At 40.4% G+C, this 22,478-nt stretch overlaps 1 pseudogene across 1 annotated transcript in view; it reads right to left on the bottom strand.

Moving 5' to 3' along the window:
- Positions 1 to 22,478, bottom strand: part of LOC111165491 (uncharacterized) — a 68,810-nt pseudogene that overhangs the window by 15,565 nt on the left and 30,767 nt on the right. The window contains exon 4 of the transcript XR_016393964.1: positions 1 to 22,478. This exon is cut by the window's left edge and continues 15,565 nt beyond it. The product of XR_016393964.1 is annotated as an uncharacterized LOC111165491 (transcript).

Raw genomic sequence — 22,478 nt, 5'->3', positions numbered from 1 at the left:
AACTGTTGAAGCTTTGTGAGTGGGAAACCAAGTAGGAGACAACTGCCATAGTTGAAGGGACAGTTAGTGAGCGTCTGGAGTCAAGGGGGCGGAGAAGGAGACGTGAGTCCTCAATACCTGTTGCCGACTTCTTCACTGACTTTTAGAGCAAAGTGACACCTAGGCAAAGCACAGATCACCTCCAAGATGAAGATCACAGCCAAACAGTATCGCTGTTTGTCCAAACTCTGACTTGCTCTGAATGGATAATTGGGTATTAAAACCAGTACTATTCTAATAAAAAAGTAGAGGGACAGTCAGGTTTGGGGAGGTGACCACCAACCTTGAGGAAAAGAAGCAGATGTGAGGATTCTTCCCTCCAGCCTCCCTCACCTCCATCCCTTCCTTTCCATCCCCACAGTAATCCTTTCCCCAGCCAGTCCTCACATCCCCTTCTCTCTCCCCTGCCCCTTGAGCTAAATGCTCACTAACTGTCCCTTGACCTGCGGAAGTTGTCTTCTAATTGGTCTTCCACTCAAATATCTTCGACAGTTTCCAGGTTTTTTTCTAGGTAATTTATAGTTTCCCAAACATATCCCACACATTTCCACCCCCAGATCTTTGCTCAAGCCTTTGTGGGGCCTCTGGACTATTTTCTCCCATATCTGCCTATTCAAATTTTATTTATTCTTCAAGATTCAGTCTAACCACACCATCCTTCATTGAGTCTTCCCTGAAATTTCCTCCTGGAAGCAATTTCTCTTTTTCTGAACTCTCATAGCACTTGGCACCTTTCTTACTGTATTTGGCATACTCTGTATTACAGTTTTCCATGTACATCTTTGCTCTCCAATTAAAACGGAAATTCCTGGGGACACAAACTTTTATCTTATCTCCCATAGTACCATGCATTGTTAATTTCATATAATATGTCCTCCATGAATACTTGTTGAGTGAAGGAATGTATGAATGAATGAGGATATAAAGCAATATAAATAATTGAATGAATGGGATGGATTGTCAGTATTTCTCAGACTTAAGGAAAAGGAAAGTCACTCCAGATGCTTATCAGGTTGAACCTCTTACCTTTACTTAGGTTAATTATCATTAGCCTCATTTTACAGACAAAGTAACCAAGGCCAGTGTAGACCAAATGCTTATGGAAATCATATTGCCCAATGCAAGGCTCTTTATTCTAGGCCACTCTGCTCAATATTAGCCTCTATTTTTTAATCTCTGGCACGTATGTCATGGGATTCTCTTCAAGAAGACCAGAAAAGATACCCTAGTTCTTTTTATTCCCTTCTCATTAACCCCTTTTTTTTAGTCCCATGCCTTCATAGAGGGTACAGATGAGCACTTATAATAGGAAGATGTCCTACTCTATATAAACAGGGCAGACAGGGTCTAAATACATCCAAAAGGCAAAAGTTATTCAGGATCAAAAGTAATTCCCAGAGAATCCCCTGGCGGTCCAATGGTTAGGACTCAGCACTTTTACTGCCGTGACCTGAGTTCAATCCCTGGTCGAGGAATGCAGATCCTGCAAGTCAAGCAGCTCAGCCAAAAAAAAAAAAAAAAAAGTAATTCCCAGATTAGAGTCTATGGATACGGCGAGGAGGGAATTTTATCAAAAGAAGCAGCCTAATTGTGCAGAATGTGAGAAATCAGCCAATCACAGACGCCTCCATCAGCAGGCAGGGCCAGGAAAACGACTGTCTGCAAGTGTTCCTGTCTCTCCTGGCCACAACGCCACCAGGACCTCCTTGGTAGATGGTTCCCTGGACTTGGTTCAGAGCCCATGAATGGAAACTCTCAGGACAAGCTTTTTCTTCTTGCTGCTGGCAAACTGCCCCAGAAGCATTCCAACCCCCTGGGCTCCACCGGGAAGCAGGCATCAGATCACAAGAGCAGAGCACCAGCTACCAGGGACAGGGTGGACCTGGCTTGGTAGAGGCCCCAGGCTCCAAGAAGTGAGAAGATCACTGAACAGGCTAGTTCTGCTACAGCAGGAAGAGTTAAGCCTGCTCCTGAGAAATCTCTGGCAAACGTTCTCACGGTATGATTTGTGAACAGCAGTTCCTGATAAAAGCTCAGAAAGAAGATAGTAGTCATTAACACCCTTTGGGCTGAGGCCTGCACCTCTTTTGACAGTCTTTCTGTATGTTAGACAAAGGGGTGCAGAAAATCAGAAAGATTTACAGGCAGTTGGGGGTTAGTGCCGCAGCCTGGAATCAGAAGGTAGTTCTCACCTGGCCTTTCTAAGAGATAAAAAGCTAAACGGTTCTGTGCCTCTACGTCCCCAGCCGTAAGGTGGGTTTTCCTGGACTGGGACTGTTGTGCTTGTATGTGAGATGCCAGATCTACGCTCCAAGCATCAGCCACATGTCCTCAAGCCACATCAGCCTGGAGTGGGAACCATGATGGTCACTTCAGGCTCAGTTCTCAGCGGTAACAAGAACCTTCCTCGTGGGCTGCTTCCTCCCGGCAGCTCAGTCCCCGGACGCCGTGCCCTTCCTCTGGCTGCGGCGACGCCACTGGAGCCCCAGTCTGGGCTGTGGGCCGTGCTGACCTTACAAACCCTGGTGTGGCATTCTAGCGTTCGGCTCCAGCACTCCCCTCCCCAGAGGGCCCAACTGCTCCTCTCCGGTTTCATTCCATTCTCTTCTTGGGCTCCCACATCACACAGACTGGTTTCTGCAGTTCACTAAGCTTCCTTGAAGGGTTGGGGTAAAAGACCATTTGAAAGGTGTCTCACCATGTTACGCTCTTTTTTTTTTTTTTTTTTTTTTTTTGGCCAAGTCCCCTGCATTAGAAGCGCGGACTTGACCACTGGATGACCGGGGGAGTCCCAGTACACTCTTCTAACGTCGAGGGCATATTTTAAAACATAATCACTGAGTCTTCATCACACTTATCAAAAATAACAATAATTCCTTAAAGTCCTCTCCTACCAATCCCTATGCATATTTCCTTGATTTTCCCAGTCTTTTTATTGTGGATTTGTTTCCATCAGGATCCAAACAAGGGCCTCACGATGCATTTGGTTATCTCTTCTGAGTCTATTTTGTCCGATAATAACTCCCCCTCCCTTCTTCTCTAATGCCATTTTTGTTGCAGCATAATGCATTATTAGTTGGAAAGACTGGGTCATTTCTCCCACAGAATGTCCCACCTTTTGGATTTAGCCAATTGTATCCTTGTCATTTAGGTAGTTCTTCCATCCCCCATATTTCCTATAAATTAACAGCAGTTCTAATGACTTGATTAAAATCAGGATCAGTTTTTTAGGCAAGAAACATTATAGAGATACTTCCTGTTGCATCACCACATATAATGTTTGTGCTGTCCCACTTTTAGGGAGGCTAAGGTTGATCACAGGGTGTAGGTGGTGTCAGCCTGACCCTTCCATCATAATGCTCCCCACTGACATTTCAGCTAATAGTTTTAGCCTCATTAATGGAAGTTGCCTAGATCAATTATCTCTTTAGAGGTGGAAAATAGTGCATTTTTAAAAATTCTATCATTCCTTCTGCATTTATTGGTTGGAGTTCTCCTATTATAGGACCCACTTGTATGAAAGATTTAGTTACCCCATAATATATGGCATAGAAAAGATAAAATACTTTCTCATTATTTATTCATTTTCAGAATAAAAAAATATTACCCTAGCAACTTCCAATGGCGAGGCTATTAGGTTGTTTGTGATTTTTTTGGTTTCATTATGAACTCATGTTTTTTATGTATTTGATGGGTTTTAATCCATTGAAGTTATTATTCTTTTTGATGCAGAAATTGCCCTATTTTGGCCAATAAGGGCCCCTTTAAAGTGGTTCCTGTGTTGTTTTGACATGACCTCTAATAGTCTGGGAGAGTTTCCTTGCAAAACAAGTGGTCCATGGCTCATCATGTAGATTTCTTGTCCCAAACCTGGAATCAGCCACTTCACCATGGGAAATGGTATCTAGAGACCCATGTCAGGATTTTTATTTAATTAAGCTTTGCAAACATAATTGAGACTTTCTGTGTGGACATCTCTTGCATCTCATTGCCCTTTTTTTTCCCACTGGAGGTAAATACTACCATGAATGTGTTATTTATCCTTCTCGTTTAAGTTTTTATTCTTTTACTACATATTTTGTATACATACATATTGAATGGCATTGTCTTGCAGATACTTAAATCTTATAAGATGGTATTACACTGTGTGTATCTTATTTCAACCAGTGTTTTCCACACTATACTATATTTTTTATATTTAGCCATATCGGTAGATATATTGCCAGGTCATATTAGCTGCTGCGTGTTCTCTCCTGGTATAAATGTACCACAGTTCTGTTCCTGTTGATGAATTCTTTGGTTTTCAAATGTTGCTATTACAAACAATACTGCAATGGATATCCTCCATCACACCTCACTGTGCATAGCGTGAGAATTTCTCTAGGGTATATTTCTAGATGTGAAACTGCTCAGTCTTTGGGTCTGAGCACCTTCAGATTTCCTAGATACTGCTAATTGCTCTCCAGAATGGTCGTGCAAATTGATACTTCCACCAGCAGTGTACAAAAGTTCCCACTTTCTTCCTACAATCTCACTCAAAGTTGGTATTATCAGACTTTTTAATTTGCGAAGTGATTTCTCCTTGGCATCTAATTTTCACTTCTGTGACTGCTAGTGAGGTGTGTCGGCTCCTTGCGTGGTTGTTTCTATTGCGTTTGAGAGCATAGTAGTTAAGACCATAGGAACTGAAGCCAGACTCCCAGGCTCAAGCTCAGCTCTATCACTTAACTATCAGTGATGTTAGGCACACTATCTAGCCCTTTCTGTGCTCGTTTCTTCATCTGTAAAGTGGGGGGATAAACACCTGTCTCGTAGGGGCATAGTAAAGATTAAATAGTAAAGATTAAATGAGTTAATATATCTCGAGTGCTTAGGACAGTGCCCAGCCATCATCATCATTGTTATTGGCTCGCCGGGGTTCTTTCTATATTCCGGATACTATTTTCTTGGTTAGATTTTGCATTTTAAATATCTTTTCCCAAATGTCTGCAATTCGTCTTTTTACTTTGTTTTTGGTATCTTTTGTTTTTGCAGAAAGTTTTTTGTAATATGATGTAATAAAATGTTGTCCTTAGTTTTTCCTATACAGTTCAAGGTTTTGGTGTAAAGCCTAAGAAATCATTCTATGCACAAGGTCATAAAGACCTGTATTTTCTTATAAAAGTTTAAAGTTTTGTTTTTTTTTTTTACTTGTAGGGTTTTAACCCACCTGTGATGTAAGAGAGGGATCCAACTTTGTGTTTTTCCACACACATAATCAATTTTCCAAGCACCATTCATTGAACGGTCTTTGTTTTCCCATTTATTTATAATTCTACATTTATTACATATTGGGTCCACATATGTGTGAGTGTGTTTCTGGGCTTCCTATCCTGTTCCATTGATTCATTTTCCAATTCTCGTGCCATCCCACTATGTCCGAATTTCTAAGACTTTTATTTTAAAATAAGCCTTCATATCTCATAGAACAAGTCCCACCTCCTCTTTTTTTTTTTTTAACATCTGTATGGAGTATAATTGCTTTACAATGGTGTGGTAGTTTCTGCTGTATAACAAACTGAATCAGCTATACGAATACATACATCCCCATATCTCCTCCCTCTTGTGTCTCCATCCCACCCTCCCTATCCCACCTCTCTAGGTGGTCACAAAGCACCGAGCTGATCTCCCTGTGCTATGCGGCTGCTTCCCACTAGCTATCTATTTTACATTTGGTAGTGTGTATATGTCCACGCCACTCTCTCACTTCCACCTCTTCTTTTTTGAAATGGAATCTCAGTTCTTGGCCCCTTGCTCCTCCACAGAGTCTCCCGGAGCCTGAAGGACAGTGTAGACTGTGTCTAACATCTGATAAATCTGGCTGGTAGCTGCTCTGACGACGGAGCAAAGGGAGGTATTAGGGAGATCCCACATCCCCAGAATTTATCTGAGTGAAGTGTGGAGGTATTTCCCCTGAGCCAGTTGTGGGCCATAGGAAAGACTTGCCTTTGTGGGATCATCTTAGACCCATGTAAGAGGGCCAGCTTCTATAAAGAACTAGAGCTGATGGTAAGCTAAGTAACCCGGTGGAAAAGATGCACTCTCCCATATGAATGAAATTGGAGATGAGAGATTCCCAGAAACAGCAGGTGCCCCAAAACACCCATAGAAGACCTCCCGGATAGAAAAAGTCAGCTTTAAACCTCCGCCCAGTCCCGGGTGGTCTGATAACCAGCTCATAACGGGGCTGGGCCAGTAAGACCTTTCCCTTTGCTCCCCTTTCTTTCCCTGCTTCAATTCTAGAGGAGCCAGAGACCACCTAATGAGTGCAAGGGGAGGAGGAGAAAACCTAGTCGAGGAAACAGATGGCACACATACCGTGCTGTCTATTCCCATTGCAAGCTCTCCACCTGTTGCAGACTCAGGCTGGGGATGAAGATAAGCTTCAACTTGGTGATGCTGGAAGTTTTGACTATTACCTGGGACTATATATCTTAATTCATAAACTGAGACCATTTCTCATGATCAAAGGACTTTTTAGTTGGAGTGGCCAAAAAAGTGAATGAGTTTTCATTTATTCAGTGGCAAGGAAGAATTGGTCCACAATTCAGCTTACAAGGACAAGAGCGGGAGGCAAATAAGGACACTGCACAACTGTATTCCGTGGATCCTACTCAGGCGAAGTACTTATTATCTTTACTACGTTGCTGAATTAAATTTGCTAGTATTTTACCTAGGAATCTTGCATCTACATTCTTAAGTGTGGTTAATAGATAATTATCTTGTCTTGTCCTTGTCAGCTTTGGTATCAAAGTTATACTAACTTCATAAAAAGATCTGGGGAGCTGTCCCCCTTTTCTATCATCTGAAACAGGTATAATATAAGGATTATATGTTTGTTGATGACTTTGTAAAACTTGTCTCCAAAACCATCTGGGCCCGACTTTGGGGTGACTTTGGGGTACAGGAGACTGGGTAATATAACCTATAATTCCACTTAGGTACAATAAGGTCTCAGTCGCTGGGAGGCAAACAAATGTGGGGCACCATTCTCCCTGTGCATCGTGGAACCCTCACCTGCCTCTTAGGCCCCTCAGGTAGCATGGATAGCCCAGGGCTCATGATGGAAGGAGAATGCCAGTGCCAATTTGGATATCAAATTTTAGTAAAGCTGGATTTCTTTCTTTTTAGATAAAAGTTAAATAGAAATTGAAGAAAAAGGAAAAATATTGCCTCCCATACACCAGTGGAACCTCTTATGCACCCCATTTTTGGAGACCACCGCACCAGAGAGTGGACTGAACATGACCAGCAGCTAAAGCGGTCCGCGCAGAGCCTCTGCGGGGAAAGGGAGAGGCAGGAAGAGGGGCTGGCGGTGGCAGCAGCCACGTGCAGGTTTTACCTGTGAGTCTGATCACAAGAGTCCCTGAGGGCGCTTGTTAACAAAAGAGACTCCCAGACTTTAGCCCAGACTTACCAAATCAGAATCTCAGGGTGGGATGTGGGTGGGTGCCTGGAACCTGTATTTTCATTTTGATAACCACTCCAGAAGTCTTGTAAATGGACAAGTTTGGGAAACACACAAAAGGAGAATAAGCGTGGACTTTGGAGTTAGGCCAGAGCTCCATAATCACTCACCCTTTAATAGTTGTGGGCTTGGAGTGTGCCATTTAATCTCCCTGTGCCTCCATTCCCTTAAGAAAAGGGAGTTAGTCATACCTCCCTGGTAGGGTAGCCACAAGGATTCAATGAGAGGATTCATGTAAAACACTGTGTACAATGTCCAGCACTTGGTAAATGGTCATCTTTTTTATGGACAGGCTTCTGGTGGAAGATGTGAGGCTTACATTTCCAACCTGCAAAACATTCATCCGTGAGGTTGAGATGAAGGGATAGTGCCTCAGTTCTCGTTTGTTCAGCATTCAGTCCCATTTTTCTGGTAGCAGTGACGGTTTTTTCTTAGAGAATCATCACCACCTTTTAGTGCCAGTTCATGTAGTTCAGGTTGATGGATCTGACCCTGCCCTTCACCTCCAGGGCTGAGTGTGATCAAGGCCTGGCCAATCAGCATACTCCTTTCCCCCTGGGCGCCATGACTGGTTCTGAATAAGGAGTATGACCCAAGTTGGTCCAATGAAATTCCACCTTGGGACTTTTCACTAGAGCTGTGAGCCTGGAGCTGAGCTGCCAGCTGCCCTCTTGCCAGAGGAAGGGAGGGCCCACCTGAGAACGCAGCAACAGAGGAGAGAAAGGCTGAGATATGGGGAACATGGGACCAAAGCTCAAAGGAACTTTGAGCCCTGGAATCGAGACATGCTGAAGCAATTCCATCCTGGGAATTTTCAGTTACGTGAGCCAACAACTTTTTTTTACTTAAGACAGTTTGAGTTAAATTTTCTGTTACTTGCATTCAAAAGGGTTCTGACAATGAGTTTTAAGGCACTTCTTCTATTTTAGTCTTCAACTTACTGTATAATCATGTAAGCCCCTTTCTTGTCTGATACGTTTCCTAACTTTATTAGGAAGAAGCAATCCCATGGCCTTAGCATTTAGACTTGATGGATAATGGAAATTGCTAAGGCATGATCACTCCCTGGGGATTAGACAACTCAAATCCTTTCCATCTAAATAGATTCTTTTCTCTCAGGGTGAGAAAGAGCTGATATTTAGGTAGGTCTCTGTTTTTGTTCTCCAAACTCTGAGAAAGGTTGCCGTGAAAGGGCAACACAACAATTAAAAGCTGTTGGATACAAGAATGACACGCTTGGTTGGTATGCAGTACTGTGCAGCTGAGATGATTATTCTCAATTAATGGGCAAACATTACACAATTGTCTCTTTCAAGTCCAGAGTGCTAATATATAATACACAATCAGAGGGCATTGTACATCGGACTATAACTCATTAGCCAGGGCCAATTCTTTACCCCTTAGAAATAAAATAGTCTGTTGTTTATGAAAGCCACAATTTGGAGTCTTTTAAATTTGCAGCTATAGACCAGGTGAAGGATTTCTATTTGGGAAGAATCCAAATGGAATTGGGAACCGAAATTCCTGTTGCGAACTCATTATTAAGGCAAAATCAGTGTTAGTAGAATGGGGGTGGGAGGGAGGTGGGCTTTGATCTCCTGTGCCTCTCACCAGGAACCCCACTCAAGGACTCTTGGCCAGTCTGGCTGAGGCAGCATCTGCCCTGCTGAGGGACATCCCAGAATGGACATGTCCCTATGTGACTGCCCAGGGAATGCCAAATAGATTGGGTCATTTTATTCAAACCTGGGGGACTTGGCTGCCCAGGCACATGCTCTGTGGATGAACTCACTTTTGCTTTAGTCCACATGGCTGCCGAAGTCTGCAGCTCAGACAGCAAGGGAAAGAGGTGAGGAGAAGGCAGGGAGGGAGATCAGAGAAATCTGTAGAAGAGGATTGAATTACTGTCGGATCACAGGGTGTGGGAGACTCTGGGACAGATTGATGGGAGAGCCTACCCGGCTGGCAGGGACCTAAGAACTGTCACAGATGGCTGTGCTGAGCCAGCTGCCTTGCTTGTGCGTGCAGAGCACAAGCTAAATGGGAGCAAGACATCTTAACAGTTACCAAAACACCCAGCAGTATATCAGCCCACCTAACTGGAAAACAAAGCAGGCCTTTGGACTCCAAATCCCCCAGGCCAAAGCCGTATCTACAATGTTATCCAGTGTCTTGCTTCACAGGGCATGTCTCTATCAGTCTTTCAACAAACACCTATTAAAAGCTTCTAAATGTCAGGGCTGGCTGTGCTAGGTGCTGGGGATGTGAAGGAAATATGCACAGTACACCCCTCTAAGGGTCTCACCACCTAGTAAACAATTATAAAAGAGGGAAAAAATGCAGTAGGAGCTGGGGTAAAAGAGAGCACAAGTACTACAGGAAACAGGCACCAGCTTATGTTAAGTTGTTATGTAAAGCTAAAGAATATTTATCTTCAAACATGCATGAACCACTCTTCAAATTCCACCCAACAGTTGTCTCTCATCCAATCCAGGCTCATACCTATGACCTCAGCATGGTAAAAATATCCCCCATGGCCCTTAAGGTCTAGTAATAATTTAATGTTTTGTTTTTCTCTGTATGTCCTCTGATGTGTTTTCATATCTCGGATGTCTTTCTTTTCGAGGGTGTTATTTACTCTGGTTGGTAGGATATGATATTAAAAGGTCAAGGCTTTAATTTTGTGGAACATTTAGCTTCATTTGGAAAGAGAATTAAGCCCCCACGATCAGAGGTTTACCCCTCAATCTAAGCCAGAGGCTTAGCAAATGTGGACTGTGTCCCTTGCTTACTGGGGCCAGAGCAAGAGACAAAAAGAGGTTCGCTCCATTCAAACCCATCGTCATTACCAGATATTATGGCATTGACAGGACACAGCCATTACGTGGTTTGGCAGCGTTATTGTGCTCATAAATAATGGTAAATATGAGCGTGTGTGTGTGTGTGTGTGTGTGTGTGTGTGTGGGCATGTGCACGTGCACATGTAACGTTTTGCAGTCTCCTTGAGGGCAGCGATAATAGTAATTACTATGAACGGACATGCATAACCCCAGATACTGACAAGGCACACTCCCTCATATCTCTCATGTCTGTGCTCAGCATCACCTCCTCAGAAAGCCCTTCCCTGATCACGACTAGAATGTAAAGTCACTGGGATTTTTGTCTATTTTGTTCACTGTCCACAAAATTAAAGACCTGAACTTTTAAAATGTCATATTCCACTGGGTACATTAAACAACAGTCAAGAAGAAAGATGTCCTATATATAGGATGAATAAACAACAAGGTCCTACTGTATAGCACAGGGAACTATATTCAATATCCTATAACAAACCATAATGGAAAAGAACATGCAAAAGAATACACGTATGTAACTGCATCAATTTGCTGTACAGCAGAAACTACCACAGCATTGTAAATCAACTCTACTTCAATAAAATAAGTTAAAAAAAAAAAAAGAAAGACAACCAAGACGTGAAAACAGAGAATCTACACGGAAAATAACACAATCATTAAATTGTTGCTAGACCTGAATGGCCTGGGGATAGTTTGACCCTGTTGAGGTCATGGATATGAAACTAATGGGACAAGAGAAAACCGTTGGACGAACATAAGGGAAGATGTGGCATCTGAAGAGTTGTTTATGTGGCTGAGGACAATCACGAAGTCTTTGGCTTCACATCACAACTTACATGAAATGGTGCTACCTTCTGGGTGCAGCTCCTAGAACAGTGCCTGCCACATAATAGCCACTCAGTAACTTCTTATTGAATGTCAAGTGCTCTTCAATGAAGTTTTTATTTGTTTCCTGTCATTTAATTTTGTAAAAAGGTAGTATGTTGACATAGTTCAACATTCATTTTAGTGTAAAAAGGTAACACAAGGCCTTGTTCTTACCCTATTCTCTGCCTGGCTGGTTCCCACCCAGCAACCATGTCCTGTAACCATTTTTATTACTTTCCTTCCAGACTTTGTTTATGCAAATCAAATATAACTATATTTTTATTTTATTATGCAAAAGATAACATACTATCTACTCTGATATTAACCTTGCTTTTTTTCATTCAATAATATAAGTTGATGAATGGGTAATGTGGTATATTTATACAATAGAATATTATTCTACCATAAAAAAGAAGGAAATTCTGCCATTTGTGATAACATGGATGGACCTTGAGGGCATCAAGCTAAGTGAAATGAGTCAGACAGGAAAGACAAATACTGCATGATTTCATTTATATGGGAAATCTAAAAAAAAAAATCGTACTCATAGAAACAGAGAAGAGGTTGGTGGTTGCTAGAGGCTGCGGGCAGGAGGGAGAAACTGGGGTGAAGGCAGTCAAAAGGTACAAACTTCTAGTTCTAAGATAAGTAAGTTCTAGAGGTAGAACTAGAACTAGTTCTAGAACTAGAACTAGTTCTAGAACATATAGCATGGTGACTATAGTTAACAATACTGTATTGTACATCGGAAAGTTGCTAAGAGAGTAGATCTTAAAAGTTCCCATCACAAGAAAAAATAATTGTAACTATGTGAGGTGATGGATGTTAACTAAACCTATTGTAGTGATCATTTTGCAATACATATGTACATCAAATAATTATGTTGTACATCTTAAACTAATACAATGTTATGTCAGTTGTTTCTCAATAAAATGGAAGGGAAAGATATAAGTTGGAGATCCTTCAAGTTCAATTTGGTGTCTTCAATTTTTTTTTTTTTTTTTACAGTTCCAGTCAATTCTACTGTTTAAATGTTCCACAGTTTATTAAACCAGCCCATGTGGATGGACACTTGTGTTGTTTCCAGTCTTTTGCTATTAAAAAACAAAAGCACTCTATACCATATAACAGTATAAATTCCCAGAGATAGGATTGCTAGGTCAAATAGTTTATGTCTTGGTAATTTTATATACATATTGCCAAATTGCCTTCCAAAGGGGTTATGTAAATTTAAGTCCTCACCAGCAATGTAAAAAAAAAAAAAAAGTCTGTCTCCCCACCACCTTGCCAACAGAGTTTTATCAAACTTAGAATTTTGCTAATCTAGTAAGTAAAAAATAATACCTCAGTATGTTTTTTATTTCCATTTCTCTTGTGACACAGAGCACCTCTTTATTTCTATGAATGGATACTTCATACCTTTCTTATGTTTCTGTTAGGTTAATCGTCTTTGTATACTTGGCTTATAAGAAGCACATTACATATAGGGAGATTAGCCTTTCTCTGTAATGTGAGTTTCAAAATTTTTTTCCAGTGGTGTGTTGGTTAGTGTTTAGTAATGGTCTCTGGGGAAAATAAATCCTGGTTTATAGCATTTGCCAAGTTCCATGATGTAAATATTCCCACCACAGCCAGTTTCAAGCTACCAACATATCACTAAATGTGGAGTTGGGGAGAAACGTGCAACACCAGGCCATTATGTAATATCTCCATGATACAGACACAACAGATGTAAATCACTCCAAGAGCATGGATGATAGCAAAATGTAGTTAAACAATTAGAGTGATGAGTCTTTGAGCATATATTACCTTTGTTTCATTCTTTATTTAATTATAAGTTTATATAACTTAATTTTAAATAATGGCTGTGGTTGACAACCAGCTTGCAAAATTTCTAAAATTTAATAATCAGCTCCTGTGAGCCAGTGCAGGCCATCTCCAACACCCCACTGCCTTTTATTCTATTTGTTTTCTGACTTTTTTTTTCAAATGATGTTTTTCATCATGCAAAGGTTTCATTCTGGTAGTTTTATTTATCAGTCATATTATTTATGAGTTCAGGATATTAAGTAACGGTTAGGAAGACCTTGCCCATTCCAAGATTATAAAAGAGTTTTACCATGTTTTCTTCTGACACTTTTATGGTTTCACTTTTATGTTTAAATCTTTAATCCATTTAGAGTATATGCTAGTGTATGGTGGGAGATGCGGCTCCTACATGCAGTTTTTCCATCCAGTTGTCTCACAAGAGGTGTTGAATAGTCCGTCTTTTCCCACTGATTTGTAAAGCCATCGTTATATGATGCAGCTTTCTTGATTTTAATGAACGTGGTACTTATCATTATTTGAATGATGTTTTAATTATGATTATAGTTTATAAGCAGCTTCCCTGTGTCTGCTCATTTGATTCTTTAACCTATAGTGGTAGGTTTGGTAGATTATAATAGCTACCATATTTTCATGCCCAGCATACTTTCCCATCCTCTGTCTCTTGAATCCTTTAGGGAACTCCCCCTTCATGCAATGTGATCCTGGAGAGATGGTCAATTATGGTACACTGGCCAAATACTGTGTTATATATGCGACCTAGGCTGGCCAATCCAAAAATCCCAACCCACGGTAATAGGCTAGGGTTTGTACATCTGACCTGAGCAATGCAATATAATCTTCCTTGGGAATGATATTTGAAAAAGATTTTCTGTTGGAATTGTTAAGCTGGGAGATACGTTCTTTAGATCTTCTTAACTGACACATAAATTAAAACTATCTGAGAAAAAGCCAAACAAAAACAAGCAGAGCTAAGAAATGGAGAGCCAAAAAGTTTTAAAGGCATCATTTGGGTCTTTGTATCCAGCCTTGCTCCAAAGCCAATGCCCTTGGACAACCAGGAATAAAAGCCTACAAATTCCTTTTTTTATTTTTAACTTACGTTCATGTGTTCAATATGGCTTCTTATAATTTGCAGTCAAAAGAGTTCTAACCCTCTTCAATAGATATTACTGTTCCCACAAGAAACAGAGGCTGGTAGAGATTAAATTCAATCAGTGTTAACGTGCTTCCCACTCTTTGCTCTTACCTTCTGGGACCCGTCCTTCCAGCACTGGCAGCTCCTCTCTTTGTGTACTGTATCCCAAAGATTTTCTGGTGATGACTGGGAAGAAAGGCCATATTAATGTATGGAGGCTGCTTACTATCTTCTAAAACAGTTAAGATTCTAAATTAGATCTGTTCTCTTCCTCCTCATCAGACTTTCTTTTCCTGTAGCAAGGTGAAAATCTCCCTGACCTGACTTCTCAATATGATCAAGGTTTTGGCTTTATCCTTGGTATCTTTGGCTGGAAAGGTATAAAAGCTCATTATCCAATGATGTCACATTCAAATCAGCCTCAGAGCGTCTTTTCATATTGCGAGGATAAATTTGATTTTCTAAAGTCCCTTTATAATTGGGAATATCTTTATACTATCTAGAGTAGAGTATACCTTAAAAACATTCTGAGTTAGAACCAGGTCCTCTAAGAATTCTCCTTCCTATGGAACAGCTAATACTTAGAGCTTCACAATTAGAAATGTTATACAGACTTCTGTTAAAATGCAAACAGCCCCTGGACAGGTTTGCACTCGAGTCTTATTGGCTATGTGCACTTTAATGTGAATTCATTTAGCAGATTGGAACATATTTTCACTGAGGCAGTAGGAGGCAAAGGAGGATAAGTAGGCAGAGAAGAAAAAGGAGAGGAGAGGCAGGGGATACTAATGATAGGAGAAAGAGTGAAGAAATGGAGAGGTGAAGACAATTACTAAAGGCTTTCCTCCCAAGTCACTTCTGAGATACAGCTGTGAACCACAGTCAGGGTTAGGACAAGCTGATATGACAGCTACCATTAGGAATGAATTGAATTAGATTCTCTGAGCTCTGAGGGGAGGATCTAATTCAGCACTAGAACCAGCCATATCATTATCTTCACCTTGGTCATTTTTGGCATCGCTCAAGACCCTTCATGAGCTGGAATTAATATGCATCCAGAAGTCAGACCCAACCATCTGTAGCATGTAACTGCAGCTGTCCCACACTGTCAGCAAGCACCAACTCCTTGAGCAATTTACTACCTGGACAGAAGTTCATTTCATAAGCTTATCTGTTCTCAACTGTCATCCAATAACCTAGTGGATTCCTCATCTATAAAATTTCAACTCTCCAAGCAAGTTCCTGTTCCAAGCCTCCTTACAGTGGCTCAGAGTGTCTTTGCTCCACCATTTTTTAGTAACTACACACACCTTCACTTAGGTTACATGCCAAGTGCTCTGATGCTCTTTGGTGAAAGTCCAAGTGAAGGCAAAACTAGGTTAAAGAAAAGACTTCAGCAAAATGGCAGCCTAGGAAGCTCCAAGTTTTCATTCCCCAACAGAAATGTTTTTTAAAAAGGCAGAAACTGTCTGAACCAATCTTACCGGAGCTCTGGAAAACACTCAAAGTTTTGAGCCACCAAACAAATACCCAATCAAGAAAAAGCCATCTTGGGGCTTCCCTGGTGGCGCAGTGGTTAAGAATCCACCTGCCAACGCAGGGGACACGGGTTCAAGCCCTGGTCTGGGGAGATCCCACATGCCGCGAAGCAACTAAGCCCATGCACCACAACTACTGAGCCTGCGCTCTAGGGCCTGGGAGCTAGAACTACTGAAGCCCACGGGCCTAGAGCCCGTGCTCTGCAATAAGAGAAGCCACCACAGTGAGAAGCCCGTGCACCGCAAGAAAAAGTAGCCCCTGCTCGCCGCAACTAGAGAAAGCGCGTGCGCAGCAACGAAGACCCAATGCAGCCAAAGATAAAATAAATGTAAAAAAAGAAAAGAAAAGAAAAGGCCATCTTCAAAACAGTAGGAAAGCTCTGTGGCATTTTTAGTTACACTTACTCCACCCTTCCCCAGCATGGCAGTGGTTTTGGTCTTGAAGTGGTGGCAACCTGGTTTCCAGTATCATTCCTCAAACTAGAAGAAGCAGAGCAGAAATTATTTGCAAATTATTGTGTACATTTAAACTGTCCGGTGGATACCTGAAGGACTGACACAAGAGCCTGTCTCTGTTATGTCTAACTCAGAAATCAGGTGGTAAAAGTGGTGGACACTACTCATAAAACTTGCAAATGACTATAGCCCCACAGACTCCTGGAGCAAGAAATTATAGGTGGAAACATACAATAGACCTTCTAAGGTGCAGAGGACAATCTGGGGTAAGACTGGGAATCTAGGACATTTGAAAGCAGCCAAAAATATGGGGGGATTGAGGAAGCCATATGCACACCCAGGCAAGATGCATGCTCAGAAAAATGCTGAGAAGACCTTAAGATTTTACCTGACTGATTGCTAGCCTCAGAACTAGCCTAGCTAAGTACTGAAGGAATGCCCTAGTACAGAGCCAATCTGCAAACACTGGAAGAGTTCCTGGCACTCAAGAAAATTTCTATCAAAACATCTGATTTTGAGCTGAATGTGAGCTAAAGGAACAGAGATTTCAGTGATCACATGTGACCAGCAATAGCCTCTGCAAAAATAGTTGGGAAATCACTCAAAACAAACAGACTATTACAGCCTTCAACAACAATAACAACAACAAAACCAGCAAACCCTGGGAAAGGGGAAGAATGTGATTTCCAGAGTCATCATATATATATATATATATATATTTGGCCATGCCCCTGACATATGGGATATTAGTTCCCCATCCAGGGACTGAACCTGCACCCCTGCAGTGGAAGCATGGAGTCTTAACCACTGGACCACCAGGGAGGTCCCCAGAGTTACCATATTATAGTAGTTAAATATCCAATTTTAAGCAAAAGAAGATTGCAAGGCATAGACAGAAATGGGCAAACATTCAAAGGAACAAAATCAATTCACAGAAACCATTCCTGAGGAAGCCCAGACATCAGACTTACTAGATAAAACTTAAATATGCTCAAAGACCTAAAGGAAAACATGGATAAGGAACTAATGGAAACCAGGAAAAATCATTTATAGATAAAATGAGAATATCAACAGAAATTATAAAAAGGAACCAAACAGAAATTTTGGAGCTGAAAATTACAATAATTGAAATAATGGCAAAACATCTCAACTTTGAGGAAATAAATAAACCTACAACTGTAAGAAGCCTGATGGACTCCAAATAGGATAAACTCAAAAAGACCCAACCAAGACATATAAGCAAACTGTCCAAAGATAAAGAGAGAGTCTTAAAAGCAGCAAGAGAAAAGTGAATCATCATCACGTACTAGGGATTCTCAATAACAATATCAGCCAATTTTTCACAACAAACCCTGGAGGCCAGAAAGACATGGGATAAAATCTTTAAAGTACTGAAAGATAAACCTGTCAACCAAGAATTCTATAGCTGGCAAAACTTGCCTTCAAAAATAAACGAAGGGCTTCCCTGGTGGCGCAGTGGTTGAGAGTCCGCCTGCTGATGCAGGGGACGTGGGTTCGTGCCCCAGTCTGGGAGGATCCCACATGCTGTGGAGCGGCTGCCTGTGCTCCACAACAGGAGAGGCCACAGCAGTGAGAGGCCCGTGTACTGCAAAAATAAATAAATAAATAAATAAAAATTAAAAATATAAACGAAAAATTAAGACACTCCTAGATAAACAAAAGCTGAGGAAACTGATTACCACTAGGCTTGCCCTACCAGAAATGCTAAAGGGAGTCCTTCAGGCTAAAATGAAAGGGTGTTATTCAGTAACTTGAAGTTGTATGAAGAAACAAAGGTCTCTGATAAAGGGTTTAAAAGAAAAAATGCATAAAGAATAATTATAGAGCTATGTTATTGGGCACTGTTATGGGTGGTATTATGTCCCCCCACCACCACCAATTAATAGTTGAAGTCCTAACCCTCAGTACCTCAGAATGTGATCTTATTTGGACATAAGGTCATTGCAGATATAATTAGTTAAGATGAGGTCATACTGGAATGGGTGGACCCCTAATCCAATATGACTGCTGTCCTTATAAAAAGGGGAAATTTGAGACAGGCATATGGGGAGAATGCTATATGAAGATGAAGGCAGAGATCAGGGTGATGTTTCTACAAGCCAAGGAACAACAAAGATTTTCAAGAGACCACCTGAAGCTAAGTAAGAGGCATGGAACAGATTCTCTCTCACAGCCTCAAAAGATAGCAACTTGCTGACATGTTGATCTCAGACTTCTAGCCTCCATACCTGTGAGACAATAGATTTCTCTTATTTAAGTGATCCAATTTGTGATAATTTTTTAGAGTAGCATTAGGAAACTATTATAGGCACATAATACATAAAGATGTAATTTGTGACATCAATAACATAAAGTGGCAGGGGAAGACAGAGCTATATAGGAGTAGAGTTTTTGTATGCAGTTGAAATTAAGCTGGTGTCAGTTCAAATTAGGTTGTTATAAATTTAGGATGTTAAATGTGATCATGATTATAGCCACAAAAATATAGCTAGAGAATATATACAAAAGGAAATCAAAATGTGTGACTACAAAAAAAAATCAACAAAACACAGAAGAAAGCAATAATGGAGTAAATGAGGAACAAAAAAGCTAACAGACATACAAAAACCAAATACCAAAATGATGGAAATAAGTCCTTCATTATCAGTAACTGCTTTAGATGTAAATGGATTAAACTCTTCAATCAAAAGGCAAAGGCTGGCAGAACTGATTTAAAAACACAATCCAACTATATAATGTCTAAAACAGATTCACTTTATATCCAAAAACACAAAAGGGCTGAAAGTGAAAGGGTGGAAGAAGATATCCCATGCAAACAATAATCCAAAGAGTGCCAGGGCGGCTATACTAGTTAGACAAAATAGACATTAAGTCAAAGACTGTTACAAGAGACAAATAAGGTCTATCTAAGATATTATATATCTATAAAAGGGTCAATTCATCAGGAAGATATAATAATTATAAGCATAGATGCACCAAACAGCAGAGCCAAAGACTATATGCAGAAAACCTTGACAGAATTGAAAGGAGAAATAGTCCTTCAAAAATAGTTGGACACTACAAACCCTACCTTCAGTAATGAATAGAACAACCAGACATAAGATTAATAAGGAATAGAGGGCTTAAACAATACCATAAACTAAATATATATGTATATATATACATATATATGCAGAAAACTCTAGGAACAACAGAATACACACTTTTCTCAAGTGCACATGGAACATTCTCCAAGATAGACCATATGTTAGATGACAAAACAATTCTTAATAAATTTTAAAAGATTTAAGTCATGCAGAGTATCTTCCTATCAAAATAGAAGGGAAATTAGAAAATTCAAAAATATGTGGAAATTAAACAACATACTCTTAAATATCCAAAGGGTTAAAGAAGAGAAATTAGAAAATACCTTGATAAAAATGAAAATGAAAACACAACATAACAAAATTTGTGGGATGCAGAAAAAGTAGTATTAAAAGGAAAATTTGGGCTTCCCTGGTGGCACAGTGGTTGAGAGTCTGCCTGCCAATGCAGGGGACGTGGGTTCGTGCCCCGGTCCAGGAGGATCCCACATGCCGTGGAGCAGCTGGGCCCATGAGCCATGGCTGCTGAGCCTGTGTGTCCGGAGCCTATGCTCCTCAATGGGAGAGGCCACAACAGTGAGAGGCCCACGTACCGCAAAAAAAAAAAAAAGGGAAATTTGCAGCCATAAAAATTTACATTAAGAAAAGGAGAAAGATCTCAAATCAATAACCTAACTTACACCTTAAGAGAACTAGAAGAGACAAACAGGGAAACTCAACACTAACAGACAGAAGGAAATAATAAAGATTAGAGTGGAGAAAAATAGAGAATAAAAAATAATAGAGAAAATCAACAAAACTAAAAGTTGATGTTTTGAAAGAAATCAGTAAAGTTGACAACTCTTTAGCTAGATTGGATAAGAAAAAAAAGAGAAAACTCAAATTACTAAATAAGGTTGGGGGGAAACGACATTACTATTGACTTTACAGAGATAAAAAGGATTATAAGAGAATACTATGAATAATTGTATGCCAACACACTGGATAATCTAGATAAAGTGGACAAATTCCTAGAAACATACAACCTACCAAAACTGACTCATGAAGAAAGAGAAAATCTGAATAGATCTATAATTAGTAAGAAGATTGAATCAGTAATCAAAATCTCTCAACAAAGAGGCCTTCCCTGGTGCCACAGTGGTTAAGAATCCACCTGCCAGTTCAAGGGACGCGGGTTTGAACCCTGATCCAGGAAGATCCCACATGCTGCAGAGCAACTAAGTCCATGCACCACAACTACTGAGCCTGTGCTCTAAGGCCCATGAGCCACAACTACTGAGCCTGTGTGCCACAACTACTGAAGCCCACGTGCCTAGAGCCCGTGCTCCGCAACAAGAGAAGCCACTGCAATGAGAAGCCTGCGCACCACAACGAAGAAGAGCCCCCACTCACTGCAGCTAGAGAAAGCCCACGCACAGCAACAAAGACCCAATTAAGACCCAATGAAGACCCAATGCAGCCAAAAATAAAAATAAATAAATAAATAAATTTATTTTTTAAAAAAATCTCTCAACAAAGAAAAGCCCAAGATCAGATGGCTCACGGGTGAATTCTACCAAACACTTAAGAAAAATTAACACAAGTCCTTCTTAAATTCTTCACAAAAATTGAAGAGGAGGGAATACTTCCTAGCTCATTCTATGAGGCTATAATTACCCTGATATCAAAGCCAAAAATAGATACTAAAGAAAACTACAGACCCTTAAGAATATTGATCCCTTAAGAATATTGATGCAAAAATCCTCAACAAACTAGCAAAACAAATTCAGCAGCATTTTAAAAGGGTTATATACCATGACCAAGTGAGTTTTATTCCCAGAATGGAAGACTAGCTCATCACATGAAAATCAACCAATGTAGAACATGATATCAATAGAATTAATAGAACGAAGGGGAAAAAACACAACTAATGCAAAAATAAAAGGCATTTGACAAAATTCAACACCCTTTCATGATAAATACAATCAATCAAGTAGGGATAGAAAAAAATTTACTCAACATGATAAAGCCTATATATATATATATAAATCCACAGCTAACATCATACTCAATGCTGAAAGACTGAAAGCTTTTCCTCTAAGATCAGGAAGAACACAAGGATGCTCACTTTTGCTACTTCTATTCAAAATAGTGTTGGAAGTTCTAGCCAGAGCAACTAGGTGAAGGAAGGAAGGAAGGAAGGCAGGGAGGGAGGGAGCAAGGAAGGAGGGAGGTAGGGAGGGAAAGAAGGAAGGAAGGAAGGAAGAAAGAGAGAGAAAAAAAGAAATAAAAGAGGGGAGGAAGGAAAAAAAGAAGAAGGGAAGGAATAAAAGAAAAGGGAAGGAAGGAAGAGAGGAAAGAAGGGAGGGAAGAAAAGGTATCCAAATTGGAAAAAAAAAGTAAAGTTATCTGTGTTTGAAGACAACATGATATTATATGTAGAAAACCTACAGAGTCCACACATCACAAAAAAACTGTTAGAACTGGTTAAAAATTCAGAAAGCTTGCAGGATACAAAATCAACACTCAAAAATAGTGCATTTCTATATAATAGCAACAATTAATCTGAAAAGAAAATTTTTAAAATTTCATATACAGTAGTATCAAAAAGAATAAAATACTTAGGAATAAACTTAACCAAAGAGTCTAAAGAACTGTGCACTTACAACAATAAAATGTTGCTGAAAGAAATTAAAAACAGAAATAAATAGAAAGACATCCAATGTTCATGGATCAGAAAACTGAACATTGTTAAGACATCAACACTACCAAAAGCAATCTATAGATTCAATGATATTCCTATTAAAATTACAATAACTTTTTTGCATAAATAGAAAATTCATTCCAAAATACATATAGAATCTCAATGAACCCCAAATAGTCAAAACAATCTTGAAAAGAAAAACAAAGTTGGAGGTTTCACACACTTCTTGATTTCAAAACTTACTACAAAGACACAGTAATCAAAACGGTGTGGTGGGCTTCCCTGGTGGCGCAGTGGTTGAGAATCTGCCTGCCGATGCAGGGGGGACAGGGGTTTGCATCCCGGTCTGGGAAGATCCCACATGCTGCGGAGCGGCTGGGGCCGTGAGCCATGGCCGCTGAGCCTGCGCATCCGGAGCCTGTGCTCCGCAACGGGAGAGGCCACAGCAGTGAGAGGCCCGCGTA

This window comes from Delphinapterus leucas, chromosome 7 (assembly GCF_059928025.1).
Source record: "Delphinapterus leucas isolate spDelLeu-1000000601 "Yukka" chromosome 7, BTC_Dleu_Yukka2, whole genome shotgun sequence".
NCBI classification, from domain to species: Eukaryota; Metazoa; Chordata; class Mammalia; order Artiodactyla; family Monodontidae; genus Delphinapterus; species Delphinapterus leucas.
This window is presented reverse-complemented; position numbering and strand designations above follow the sequence as displayed.